Source organism: Procambarus clarkii, chromosome 77 (assembly GCF_040958095.1).
Source record: "Procambarus clarkii isolate CNS0578487 chromosome 77, FALCON_Pclarkii_2.0, whole genome shotgun sequence".
Taxonomy (NCBI): domain Eukaryota; kingdom Metazoa; phylum Arthropoda; class Malacostraca; order Decapoda; family Cambaridae; genus Procambarus; species Procambarus clarkii.
Window position 1 is genome coordinate 1,276,176 of NC_091226.1, and position 15,772 is coordinate 1,291,947.

The window sequence follows — 15,772 nt, forward strand, 5'->3', positions numbered from 1 at the left end:
CTGAGGTACTCAACTAACGACATTATCCCAATCTGACTTAACCCCATTTATACTAACTCTCTGTTTCCTTTGGAATAGCCATGCCCTATTCCAACTTAATATAGCACCCCCAATACATAAGAACATAAGAACAAAGGCAACTGCAGAAGGACCATTGGCCCATACGTGGCAGCTCCTCTTTATAACCACCCAATCCCACTCATATACATGTCCAACCCATGCTTGAAACAATCAAGGGACCCCACCTCCACCAAGTTACGTGGTAATTGGTTCCACAAATACCATGAGCTTCTATTTTTTTAACTCACTTAGGGTATATTACACTAACTGTAGAAGTCTAAGAAATAATATAAAGAAATTAAATGCTCTTTTCGGCACAGAAAAAAATAGATATTATCGCGCTTACCGAAACGTGGATGAATGTAGAAAATTGAGAACAATTAGCTGAATATCAAATAAATGGATTTAAACTATTTCACACAGATAGATGTATTAGACGAGGAGGGGGAGTAGCGATATACGTTAGGGACAATTTGAAATGTAGTCTCAAAGAGGGAATCAATTCTGAGCCAAACACAGAAACTATTTGGATAGAATTAAACGAAAAAGCAAATATTAGTATATTAGGAGTTATACATAGGCCACCAAATTTAGACAGAATGGAAGCAAAGCATCTATGAGATGAAATATCTAGAGCATCTAGATCTAACAGTATTTATGTCATGGGTGACTTTAATTTGAATGGTCCCAGGACTATATGCAACTGAAAACTCACACCCCAAAAGTGACTCGAACCCTTACTGCTAAGAGCACTCTGCTTGAGTACAGGATCCCTTAACCAATCGACCAACACGACCACCAGACCACACACTAGAAAGTGAAGGGACGACGATTTCTTGTGTGTGATATGTAGGTCAAAATATTTTGTTTTTGGTCACGTTTTTGGGACTCTTCATCCAAAATTACAGCTTAACTTGGTTGAGGTGGGGTCCCTCGATTGTTTCAAACATGGATTGGAAATGTATATGAGTGGGATTGGGTGGTTATAAATAGGAGGTGCCTCGTATTGGGCAATAGGCTTTCTGCAGTTCAAACTGCATCAATAAATATTCAATTTCAACAAATATCTGCAAAGAAAAGGTATTTGTTTTATATGTCCACGGCCACCCCATGAAATAATGAACAGAGCAACCGAGATTCCTCTGTTCAGATATAAAGCGTTGCTTTGCACAAAACTGCATCCTGCGGGCCATAAATTGCAAGCGACCATGAAGATCCCATCCATCTACAGCTCTCCAGTATAAGCAATTGATATTGACATATTAGTATCTGCTATTGATAATGGTAATGGCTTCAGAGAGCGTACCTACCCAAACGGGTTATTAATTCCCTTGCCACCTTTTGTGTGGGTTAATCTCTACCAATCAATCAGGAATCTGAGTTCTAACAGTTTTGTAACAACATGCAGAACAATGCTTTGGTTTAGGACAATAAAGTAGGAATTCCGAATTACATCTTTTTAAGAAGAAATTATGTCTATCCTGCATTTGAAGCAATTCAACGACACAAGTTTCATAAATCAAATCATACTTCTCACACATACTTTTTCACATTTCTTCACTTGAATATTCATAAGTTTGTGTTAAATATGTTAAATAAGGTAATCTGTGGGTTGTCCATTTCATGTTTTATTGATTAAAGTCATTACATTTACAGTATAAAAAATGCGTGAGTATATAACATATAATCATTTGCAGTCTCCGTGGTGTAGTGGTAAGACACTCGCCTGGCGTTCCGCGAGCGCTATGTCATGGGTTCGTATCCTGGCCGGGGAGGATTTACTGGGCGCAAATTCTTAACTGTAGCCTCTGTTTAACGCAACAGTAAAATGTGTACTTGGATGAAAAAACGATTCTTCGCGGCAGGGGATCGTATTCCAGGGACCATAGGATTAAGGACTTGCCCGAAACGCTACGCGTACTAGTGGCTGTACAAGAATGTAACAACTCTTGTATATATCTCAAAAAAAAAAAAATAATGATGACGAAACCTTAACTCACACGATGCAGAAGCGGCAAAGTTGGAGGCGCTTCTCCATCCGTGTGGTTTGGTCTTAATCAAATTTCCTGCAGCTATCTCTGTTGCCGAAATTGCGTGTCATTGTTGCCATAAATTATCATATTGTGGTTTACGTAAATGTACACTCATTGTGGCAGAGCCCTGCGAGTGTTTTTCCAGGCCAGAATGTCAGCCTGGGGGTGGGGCAGACGACTGAAGGAGCCGTGGACAAGAGGGTGGCACGTGAAGGGGTCGGAGGCTGACTCCAGCAGTAAGCGGACCAGCATCGACTCGTCTATCACCATCTTGGACGACAGCAGCAACACCGGCGCCTCCATCACCACCTGCGTCACGCTGTCTACAAACTCCTCAGGGTGTAACACGGGTTCGGGTTCCTCTCTCTTTACTTCCTTCTTTCTACTCCCTCTACCCGTATTCTTACTTTTATTTCTAAACCCAGGGACTCCAAAACTTTTACCAAAGCCAACTCCACGCCACGTGGTCCTAAGACGATTGACCGACTTAGGATTCTACACCCAGTATGACGTGACCTAAGCTCTGAACAAAACCCTAGAGTCACCTCTGCTGCCACCACCAGACCAGTAATACAAGAGCAATGATCGAGGTCTGGATCGATCACGCTAATTAATCAACCTAGGGGTTTGATCCCCACTATAAACGATGACCTTGAGTGTGGAATAAATTACACGGTAATGATAATTCCGATTCGATGTTAGAATCGGCGCCCAATGCAACTCTGCCTCGTGTGGACCACGTGACCAGGACAAGTATACACATAAAACACATGGAAACAATAAAATGCAAATTAATAACAAATTTAATTTATTAAAAGAAAACTAAAACAAAATCTAAATATGTTCACTCCCTATCACTTTAACACTCCCTACTTGACCTGAGTGGCAAATGAGACTATTTCTATACTTATTTCTATACTTTTGTATCTGTATTTACTAAAGAGGAACTTAACAATATGCCTTCAGCCGAACAAGTCTATGTGGGTGGGGACGAGGACAGGTTGACGAGTTTAGCAGTTACCAGGGAGGATGTTCTTAAACAAATAGTAAAACTCAAACCAAACAAATCCCCAGGGCCGGATGAAGTGTTTGCTAGGGTGCTTAAAGAATGCAAAGAGGAGCTTTGTGACCCACTGTCAACCATATTTAATAAATCAATAGAGTCAGGCAGAGTGCCAGAGTTTTGGAAAGTTGCTAATGTGATACCAGTTTTTAAGAAAGGAGATAGATCACTTGCGTCTAACTATCGACCAATTAGCCTAACGTCTATTGTGGGAAAGTTACTCGAATCTATAATAGCAAATAAAATTCGTCTTCATCTTGAAAAACATAAATTAATAATTGAGTCGCAACATGGTTTTATAAATGGCCGTTCATGTTTAACAAATTTGTTATCTTTTTATTCTAGCATTGTTGAGGCAGTTGATAGTGGTAAGAATTGCGATGTTGTATACCTTGACTTTAGCAAAGCTTTTGATACAGTGCCACATGAAAGACTGATTAAAAAAATAGAGTCTCATGGTATTGGGGGTGCTTTATTAAGCTGGATTAGGGCATGGCTATACCAAAGGAAACAGAGAGTTAGTATAAATGGAATCAAGTCAGAGTGGGAAAATGTTGTAAGTGGAGTGCCTCAAGGCTCTGTCCTGGGACCTCTGTTGTTTATAATATATATAAATGATTTAGATTCAGGTTTGAGTAGCAACATTTGCAAATTTGCCGATGATACGAAAATCGGTAGGGAAATTAATTCGGAGGAGGACTCACTATCACTTCAAGTTGATCTAGATAGGGTTTTGAAATGGTCAAAGGATTGGCAGATGCAGTTTAATGCTGATAAATGTAAAGTTCTGAGGTTAGGTAATGATGATAGAGTTACAAGATACGAGCTAGATGGTGTTGTGATTGCGAAGTCGGATTGCGAAAGGGATCTGGGAGTTATGATTAGTAAGAATTTAAAACAAAAGGATCAATGCATAAATGTTCGTAATAAGGCAAATCGGACACTTGGATTTATTAATCGCAGCGTTAGTAACAAGACACCTGGTGTGGTTCTCAAGCTATATCTTGCTCTAGTTAGGCCCCATTTAGATTATGCAGTTCAGTTTTGGTCGCCATATTATAGAATGGATATAAATTCACTTGAACGTGTCCAGCGTAGGATGACTAAGTTAATTCCCCAAATTAGAAATCTTTCATATGAAGAAAGATTAACAAAGCTTAAGTTGCATTCACTGGAAAGGCGAAGAGTTAGGGGTGACATGATAGAGGTTTACAAGTGGATGAATGGACATAACCGGGGGGATATTAATAGGGTATTAAAAGTATCAACACAGGACAGAACACGAAACAATGGATATAAATTGGATAAGTTTAGATTTAGGAAAGACTTGGGTAAATACTGGTTCAGTAACAGGGTTGTTGATTTGTGGAACCAATTGCCGCGTAACATTGTGGAGGTGGGGTCCCTCGATTGTTTCAAGCACGGGTTGGACAAGTATATGAGTGGGATTGGGTGGTTATAGAATAGGAGCTGCCTCGTATGGGCCAATAGGCCTTCTGCAGTTACCTTTGTTCTTATGTTCTTATGTTCTTATGTTCTTAACAATAGCAACTATACCTTGGGCGACCACAGCTCTAGGTGTTGGGGCTGTTCTTGGGGAGAGGTAAGATGTTGACCTCTTATCCCAGCTGCTTCCGTGACCACACTGATCTTTTCCTTGTCTGGTCTCCCCCAGACAGAACATTGTATCCTTCCGCCTAGTCAAAGTTCTACCCAGTTACTAGCAAGGTTTAAGTTATAACAATTAAACTCTGTTGTACTTAATTGATCCAGACTGGTTGAATTATTTTACTGAATTAAATTACAAACATCTAACGGCAGAGCTGTTCCCGATCACAAAAATGGTTATTAAAACTTTGAGAAATAGTAGACCTGTCAACCCCTGATGACCTATGACCGCCGGTCACTCCGCCTCAAAAGTTAGATCTGATTCGTGACGTCACTGATGGTGACTTAAACTCAATAATTAGAATACTCTTGATATTGTATCCAGTACTATTATACAATACAATTTTAATGCAAAATGAATAAAGGCTAATTTTCTCTAAATTACTGAATACTATAGGATGATTCATTTTACGCAGCTATGAACAAAGCGTTGGTTATTTCCACCGCGAATTCCCCTGGGGGTCAGGTCACCATGCGGCTCAGCTTCCCATTCTCTTTTGTCGATAAACCACTCTGGATAATTCTTACAACAGCCTAGTTTGTTACAACCCCCCCGCACAAGCACTTAGTAAACCTTGTTAATTTGTTAAAATTCACGAGGTTTAGTATCCAAACCCACAATTCAACTCATGCCACAAACAAAAGCTAACCTAACTAATAAAATTTGACAAATAATAGTCCAACATCATAATGAACATGTTCATATTTCATAAATTTCTCAGCTGTCAACTGACAGCAATCCTCCAATATCAGGAAACATACATCCTACCCTTACTGACATAGCTAAATAACATGTCCCTACTCTACCATCAAAAACTAGCTATTAAACTCTCTTGGCTCTTCACTAGCCAAGTCCATGTGTCCTCTAGAGCCGGCCACACCGTGCTCAAACAAACATTAAAGTATATCTTCAGACTGAACTTTCAGTCATCCGGGAGCGTACTACGGAACTATCAAGCTCACATCCGTGTACTAACCACTCCCCATCAATGTCAACCTTGACATGTTAAGGAACACACCTAACGTTTATTACATCTATCTAAAAAAATATAAAAAAAATCCTATACTATATCACAGGTTTCAGCTGACTGTACAGCCAAGTGTTCTCACTCACTAGAAGTGTCAATGTTTATATTGGTCCGCCTCTCCTGTGTTCAAACATTCTGCAAAAAATAGCACAACATAATTTTCCATAACCGTTTGTTCTGGGCTGAGACAATTACACAGGGGCTTCGATTTTGATTACTGACCAATTTATAGTTAAATTTTCATATATTATACCAGAATTATTTTAAATCTGTTTTTCAACATTTATAAAGAATTGATTCTAACTCTGTTTTTCAACATTTAAACAAAAGTGTCCAGATGTTCTTTACACAGATGTTCAGAGCCACTTTGTTGTTTGTATCAATTGTTCATATTGAGTAAACGAGAAAAAAAAATCGATGCTGCTGGATGCTGAATGTAGTCGCTGACGATGACGATGTCGATCTTGCTTCTTCCCATGTGTAGACATCAATACCTGGTCCTCTTGTACTCCCATCCAGTACTCCTGAATGACGACAGAGTGTAGTAGAGCGGAGTGCCAAGTGACAGCTGTAGAATACTGTTACTTCGGCCATTAATCTTGCTCTCGACAGTCCACACGCCTTCGTATCAATCACAGTTCACACGGCAGTCTTGATGTTAAACTTGACGTCGCAGATGACCACAGCAGAGCAGAACTGGATGTACCAACGGTGTCTCCTAGCAGGAGTGATGTTAGAAGGTCGTAGAGGCGGGTTGCTTGTTTGCAGAACAGGTGAATCTCGTCTTCCATCATTGCTCACGTCATCTCAGGCGTTTCTTGATGTCACCAGGTTACTAGGCCGTAAACACCAACTGTGCATACCCTCGTACCGCCGACTTTAGGCCAAAGGAGACAATTTTGCGACCTTCTATTGGCGAGTCCCGGTACTCTGTAGGGAAACCGTGCCTTCCACCTGTGACCGCCTTACTTCTGCTTTCTTGTTACTTCAGATGACGTAATCATTAATCTTCCGGCGAAATTCTTGAGTACTGCTACGTGCTTTCCATTTCTTGACCTCTCCTCCAACACTGCTGGAATGACTGCAGTCTTGATGACGCAGCAGGTGGGTAGTGGTGATCTCGAGACAGCTACCCCGGCGTTGTATGGCACCTCCGGTGACTGCTATAATGTGGACAGCTCGCTGGCCCTGACAACCTCGTTAGTGACGTGAGGCGTCGGCCGGGTGACTCTTGGACAGTCACTCATCCCCAAAGTAACTGATGTATGGGTTACTGGGTCTAGTGGGGGGAGGGCTTTGTGTAACGTGCCTCCCCCCTCGGTCTTTACAGACAAGGGTTCACGTGTGGCTGGAACAACTGGGTCGGTGTACCAATCAGACCTGGGAACAGACAGACACAACACAGCGGAAGCATAGATATACTCTGGGTTTGGTGGAGGTGGAACCCCAGAGCACGGTAAAAGTTGCTACCTGAGTTAAGTATAGACATAGTACATCTCATTGCCTTTACAGGAAAATCTAATGAATACTAAATTATACTAACCAAGGAAGTTACTTTACTGTACAGCGCGAGATCTCGTCACCATAGGGTGGCGAGACTGCACCTGACTACTGATGAGCGATGACAGAGGGTCATCCTCATCTTCTGACTCGTCGGTGAAGCCATGAGTCAGCACTGCTGAGTCAGGAACTAGACCCGCTGAAGGCAGTTCTAATTCCTATCTAGCATGATAATGTTTCAATTTATTCACGTGAATTGTCCTTTCCACCTGGTCCTCGAACACTCCTTTTATAACAAGATTAACCGGCCCCGCCCTTTTAATTACTCTATAGGGTCCTCGCCACCTCGGAGCTAGTTTCCTGCTCTGATTGGCGGGCGCAGCCTCATTCACTCTCAATACGAGGCTTCCTTCCTTCAACTCAAGAGGGCGCACTTTCTTGTCATAAAAATGAGCATACCGAGTCCGTGCCTTCTTGGACGCTTCAGCTGCAATATTCCATGCATTTCTCATTTTTCCAAGGACCTCTGAAGGATAGTCCTCCCCGTATGCAACATTATGTCTGTTAAGCAGACCTGAGGGGAAATTGCATGAATTACCAGTAAACAAATGAAGTGGTTGGGTGTTAATTGATTGGTGGATGGCAGTATTCAAGGCGAACTGAACATAGGGTAGGTGTTCATCCCAGGTGTTTGCATCATGTTCAGCAAGGATTGCAAGCATATCCTTGACTGAACGATTAGTCCGTTCCGTCATTCCGTTTGCTTGTGGGTGGTAGGCCGTTGTAAAAGCCGAAGTTGTCTCTAAAATCTTACAAACTTCTCTAAATATATTCCCATTGAATTCTTGACCCCGGTCAGAGACTAAAACTTTAGGAGGTCCGAATACAGTAACGAACCTACGCAAGAATGCATCTGCAACCGTACGAGAATCCTTCTGAGGTAATGCAACTAGTGTAGTGTATCTAGACAGATGGTCAACTAGCACCAACACATATCTATTTCCTGAATGACTGTGGTGTAAATCAATCAGATCGGCCCCCACACGATCTAACGGTTCACGAATTTCAGGAAATTCCTGAAGTGGGGCTTGTACCTTAAGGGTACCTTTCCTCCTCTGGCAACGAGGGCACGACTTCACGAAATTGATTACCTCAGAAAGTAATCCTGGAAAATAAAATAGAGACTTTGCTTTTAAGTGCGTTTTAAAGATCCCCGGATGCCCTGCAATTTTTGAAGCATGCGCAAGCTTTAACGCTGATGACCGCAACGCGTCCGGAATAACTAGCTGAAATACTGCCCTATCATTCTGGCTATTAACATAATACAGGACGCCCTGTTTCATTTCAAAATCATGTATAGGTAAATTCTTTTTCTTTTTGGGGTATTTTCCTCCCTCTAAATACTCAATAATCTCTTTCCATCTAGGCTCGCTCATCTGGTATTCTCTCATTTTATCTGATGGAATGGTTTCAATGTTTTCATTAATTTGAACTGCCGCTATATTTCTACTTAGCGTATCTGGCACAACATGTGCTGGACCAGGCTTGTACAAGATCTGGAATGAGTGGGCCGAAAGTTCGTGAGACCAGCGTGACATTCGTGGGCATTTTGTTCGCTTCTTAAATATGTGTGTTAACGCTCGATGGTCTGTGTAGATTACAAAATGCCGCTGAAATAGGTAAGGCTCGAAATACCTAACTGATTCTACTACTGCCAGTGCCTCCCGATCCGTAGCTGAATAACGAACTTCAGGTCCTTTGACCTTCCTACTGAAATAGGCTACTGGATGGGGTAAATTATCTGCGTCTCGCTGAATTAAGCACCCGCCAATAGCTATACCGCTGGCGTCAGTGTGCACTTCCCACTCTTTATCAAAATCAGGAATAGCCAATACCGGTGTCGTGATTAGTTGGTCTTTCAGTTTGCGATAGGCCTCGTCATGTTCTGATTTCCACACAAACTTCGCATTTTTCTTTGTCAGATCAGTCAGGGGTGCTGAAATGCCAGCGAAACCTTCAATGTGACGACGAAAATATCCGGCCGCCCCCAAAAACCTACGCACGTCCTTTGCTGTCCTTGGAATAGGCATGTCAGCAATGGCGCGGCAAGAATCTGGGTCAGGTCGGATACCGTCTGGGCACACCTGGAACCCCAGAAATTTGAATTTCTGAGCCGCCAAGGTGCACTTCTGAACATTCAGCCTGAAACCTGCCTGATCTAACAATTTCAAAGTCTCAGTCAAGTCCTGTAGGTGTTCCTCAAACGTCCTGGAATATATCACAACATCATCCAGGTACGCTAAAGAATGCCTACCCAGTACCGGACTAAGGATAAAGTTGATGGCCCTCTGAAACGACGAAGGTGCTGTCTTCAAACCAAACGGCATCCTACGGAATTGATAAGTGTGCCTACCATCCGAGAATGCTGTTTTTTCCCTATCCTGTTCTGCCACCGGAATCGCCCAATACGCCGATTTTGCGTCAAGAGTTGAGAAATACTTAGCAGCACCAAATTGATCTATGATCTCCTGTATTCGGGGCAACGGATACACATCACCCTTAGTTAGTTCGTTCACCTTCCGGTAGTCAACACAGAAACGATAACTACCGTCCGGTTTCCGAACTAGCACAACAGGAGAGAGCCACGGTGACGTACTAGGCTCTATCACGCCCTGTCTCAACATTTTCTGGCACTCCTCCCTGATAATGTTCTTTGCCTGTTCCGGCAACCTCCACTGTCTTGTGTACACCGGCAAATGGTCACCAGTTGGAATGGTGTGCTCGATCTTATCAAGGAGACCAATCTGGTCATCCTCTGTCGCAAACAATTTCGGGAATTTTCGTAAAACTCCTCTCAGTGCCTTCCTATCTGCCTGTGCAACATGTTGCAAATCAAGTGCTGAAATTAATTTTTCCACTTCCTCTACATTCTGTGCAACATTTCTCGTCTGGTATTGTACTTTGGATGGTGTTTTAGTGTTCAACATATTTAGTGCACTACATTGTGCAGTGACGGCTGGCGTCTCAGCTGACTCATGGTGAAAGATTTCTGTGTCCTCCACCATGGTTCCCTGAGATACCCTATCACCTGCCCTGAAGCGAAAAGTCTTATGTGAAAGATTGACAACTGGAATGAGTGCACCTTTATCGAGCACTACAACTAAGTGATGAGGAATTAATAAACTATCACATCTCCCAGCCACCTGAAGGGTGGTACCTGGTTGTATGTGACGTCCCACGGCTACTTTAATAAATTTAACAGAATGTGGTGGGCAACTCTGTTTAGTCAATGCATGCAATGCGCATGACCTCTTAACTGTGTCTGGAAGAGACTTAAAAATCAATTTTGGATAGTGCGCATTATATTTCAGCTTCCTCTTAATTGAAGCTACAACTGGAGGATGGTCGATCATCTCCACTGGGTAGGAAGTCTGTCCCAACTGCAACCTGCAGTTCCTAGCCCCTTTTTGAGCAGACAAGGAATAATCAAATCGCGACAGAAAATCAGTTCCCATTAAGATGTGACCAGGAAAATCAAGGTTCTCTACGATCGTACATGTGTGAGGCTGCAATTCCCCATCAATCTCAAAATTAACTGTACCTTGACCTACGATCTCAATCTTTTTCCCATTGACTGCTGTTAATGTCTTTGCGCAACGTTGAAGACGTGCATACTTAAAATTGCTGAAGGCTGACTTTTTAATTACCGTTGCCTGGCTTCCTGTATCAACAAAAGCTGTCAATCTCTCACCTTCCACTTTCACCTCAAAAGTAGGCCTACCATCACTAGGAGACTGCTTTCATGCTCTCGTAATAGTGACTTTACAGTCCCTCTGTATGTGACCACGCATCCCACAGGAGTAACACCTACGCGGATCCCTGTTGTTACCCCGCGCAGGGTGGCTCGAACTTGCCGCTGAGGGCTGCCTCCTGCTTGATGAACCCGCGCCACAGTGACTCGGCTTGGCTCCCTCGCCTTTACTTACCGCCTCTACGTATGGCGACAACTGAGTGCCCGATGTCCCTGCGCGCGTCTGCCTGTCTAGGGCTGTGGCGGCCTGTTGGACTAGGTCTTCATAACTCACACCCGCTCTCCCCGCAAGGAACAATGGCCCCATATCGGAAGGTAACGTTTTGCAGAACAACTCTTTAGCGAATTGCTCTGCCTGACTCGAATCGAACCCCGGTTCCTTAGTGAGGTCGTCAACCCTTCTCTTTAATATTGACCCGAAATCCTTGACAGTGCTTCGGTCATCCCTCTTAAGTGACTCGAGATAAAAGTAAGCCTCATCCTCCGAAACCCTGTCTTTGAATCTGCCCCTAATCGCTTGGACAAACTGAGGCCAAGATGTCAGGTGCTGAAACTCTGTAAATCCCGCCAGTGGACCGGCTACGTGCACGCAAGCCCCCATAGCGAGAGCAATTTTCGATCTATCCCCCGGGACAGCTTCCAGCATCGAACCAATTTCACAAAGCCAGTCTTCCACCTGGCGGTTGCGTTCCACCTTAATGAGCGACAACTCCCTACCTCTGAGTGTCGGCAGAGTCAACTTGGGAATCAGACTCACAAGTCCCTCTGTGTGTGACGCGGAGCTACTGGCAGTGGGTGGGTCCCGGGGTTGGGGACTGGGTTGAGGTTGGGGTTTGGCCTGAGGTATGGTGTGGGTGGCCTCGGGTTGGGGTGTGGATTGAGGTTGGGGTTGAGGCTGAGGTATGGTGTGGGTGGCCTCGGGTTGGGGTGTGGATTGAGGTTGGGGTTGAGGCTGAGGTATGGTGTGGGTGGCCTCGGGTTGGGGTGTGGATTGAGGTTGGGGTTGAGGCTGAGGTATGGTGTGGGTGGCCTCGGGTTGGGGTGTGGATTGAGGTTGGGGTGGGTATGGGGTGGCCTGGGGTTGGAATGGGTATGGGGTGGCCTGGGGTTGGAATGGGTATGGGTATGGGTATGGGGTGGCCTGGGGTTGGAATGGGTATGGGGTGGCCTGGGGTTGGAATGGGTATGGGTATGGGTATGGGGTGGCCTGGGGTTGGAATGGGTATGGAGTGGCCTGGGGTTGGGGGAAGGGTTGGTATGGGAATTGAGGATGGGGTAGGTATGGGAATTGAGGATGGGGTAGGTTTTGTTGTAGTGACGGATGAGGTGTACCTAGGTGTTGTGGGTGCTGTGGTATTGGTGTTATGTTGGGTAGTTCCTGCTGTTGGTGTGGTTGTTCATGTTCCCGTTGAACGGGTTGCTGTTCTCTACCGAGCGAAGTGGGACGTCCTGCCATACTAACTGAGGCCCCCTGTCTACCCTGCTGGCATGGCGTCGATGTTATTTGTGGGGGAACCCAAGACGGCTCTCCCCACTCATGGGACGACTCCTCGCAAGACTCCCCACTCATGTCAATAATAGTATCTCTCCAGGGATGGAAAGATACCCTCGACTGCCCAGTCCCATGCAGAACCCGTGAACTCGTCGCTTCAGTCCCACTGGCCCCACCTGTGGTGCCAGTTGAGCTACCTGAGCGGTCCCCAGTGGTGTCGGAAGAGGTTCTATCCTCTACACTCCCATTCCCACTGGTCCCTACTGACTGGCCATTATCTGGGTTAAACATTTCCTGTGATTCCTGGTGTGCCACGTCTCTTCTAAACTACCCTTTAGTACACCCTCGACCCGGACTCACTACAACCGTGATCTTACACAAAAAAAAAATCACAACTCTATTCTAAGAGAAAACTACTAAATTCCCAAAATAGGAAATACACCGATTTATCGAGAGAATCGCTGAAGTGAATCCAATGAATGAGTGTCTGCCCCGCACTCGTGTCTGACCGTGAAATATCCCGCAGTTCTATTGCTGAAACCTAAGTCCTTTACGTTAAAAAGATTAAAGAATCTAATTTATATAAAACAATTTAAATGATAACGCAACTAACGCGTAGCACTCGTGATGGATTAATAAAGAATATTTACTGTACTTGAATACTAAACGCGCTTGAAGTGAGCAGCGTGGCCCCTGATGACTGATGGAGCGGGACCAGCTGCGCTGAAAAAAAACTAAGTCCCGCGCTTTTTCGCTTAAACGCTGAAAAATCAAAATTTTTGTTCTGAAGAAAAATAACTAGTTTTACGTTAATAAACCGCTCTAGCGATTAATATAGACACCCAGGACCTATAAATGCTTACTAAAAATTGAATTTTTATCAAAAACTGCGTTTTTACTCAATTGCTGGACTCTGCCAATTTTTCTGACTCCGAGGGAAAAAAAATTCTATCACCCCAAATATCACAAAACTCGTTTAATTCACAAAAATTTGGGTTTCTCGTTCCCAGATATAAATACGTTATTATTTAATACTGACGTTGTATACAGAACAATACTGACACATCGGGCGGTTTCAACACTCACTAATTCGAATTTTCGTCAAAATCAGAGATTTTCACCTCAAATGGACTCTGACAAAATTACGACACGATTTTCTCGAAAAATAACTAAATTCGGCAAAAATGTAATTATCACTGTTTAATGCTTTACGAACAGAATTACGTCCCTTGCGCGCACTAGAGAGTAATACTGGCCCCAGAATATACACGAAACATGAAAAATTAGAATTTCCGCCAAAAAGTCAGATTCTAGCCCAAGCTGGACTTAGAAAATTTTCCACCTACGTTTCTACTGAAAACAGAATTCCAAGTCTACAAACACAATTCTACCGTCTTACTGGTAAAAACTAGAAAATATCACTCGCATCGACTGGAGAATCCTAATGACGCCCAGATCATACACGTGACCCACGAATACAAATTAATTAGTTAACGAGTTTCCGACATCGACTTAGCCGAAAACTTATCCCAAAATACTTAGAAATATACCACGGACTCTATTAAGCATTTACACGCAACTTATTATCCCTTAAACTCCTTCACTTATCTATCGTGACCGACATATAGCCCTAAGTCCAGAGGATTAACTACACTCTAGCAACAACGCCTCTGACTTAGACTAATAGAACAGGGAATAACAAAACTTAACGTACGCACTTAGCCTAATATGCAAGAAAACGCTAAACACTTGGGAAAAATTTTAACCGGGGATTGAATTTAGGGGAAAAAATTAATCTAGAACAACGCAAATAAACGGAAATTACTTTATAAATTTAAGTATACTTAATTCAAAAATGCACTCGACTTAAACTTATAATTGTTCCTACCGGCTCGCCGTACCACACCTAGCCTAGAGGCCACACCATCTAGGTTCCAACAGAGCGACACGCAGCTTTCAGCAACAATTATGACTAGGGACGACTCAACCTCCACTAAGTGTGCGATCACTTAGTTGTTGAATCGCTGCTAGGTAGTTTACTAGTCCGTCCCTCGGAGGCCGCAACGCCCTTCACGGATTACGTTTTTCCTTAGCGTTTTGGGTCGTCTAATAACGCCCTCGGACTATCTACTGGCGTCCCACAGATATATCCGCCCCCGACAGCCCTCAAGGAACTGCTGTTGAGAGTATGGTGGCTCCCAACACCTCTGAATTAATTGCAATGGGTCGAGTATGGTACCCAGTCCAATCAACTCGGAGCGGTCTCCTTTTCAATAAATCTATTTTAACAGTCTAATCTTACTAACTAACCTTAATCATATCAGCCCGCATGACCCAAGATTCGCCAATCCCCACTCAAACGCACTTGTGGGGCGCACTGCTAATCCTGGCCCACGGCTGTCTCCTTAGCATCCGCGCACGTGTTCGAACGGCTAGACGCGTGAGCCTTTCAACAATTTCAAACAAAATTGTTGAAACCACCGCTGTGCACCATTGTCCCACCGCTGCCACCATTGTAACACGGGTTCGGGTTCCTCTCTCTTTACTTCCTTCTTTCTACTCCCTCTACCCGTATTCTTACTTTTATTTCTAAACCCAGGGACTCCAAAACTTTTACCAAAGCCAACTCCACGCCACGTGGTCCTAAGACGATTGACCGACTTAGGATTCTACACCCAGTATGACGTGACCTAAGCTCTGAACAAAACCCTAGAGTCACCTCTGCTGCCACCACCAGACCAGTAATACAAGAGCAATGATCGAGGTCTGGATCGATCACGCTAATTAATCAACCTAGGGGCTTGATCCCCACTATAAACGATGACCTTGAGTGTGGAATAAATTACACGGTAATGATAATTCCGATTCGATGTTAGAATCGGCGCCCAATGCAACTCTGCCTCGTGTGGACCACGTGACCAGGACAAGTATACACATAAAACACATGGAAACAATAAAATGCAAATTAATAACAAATTTAATTTATTAAAAGAAAACTAAAACAAAATCTAAATATGTTCACTCCCTATCACTTTAACACTCCCTACTTGACCTGAGTGGCAAATGAGACTATTTCTATACTTAACAATAGCAACTATACCTTGGGCGACCACAGCT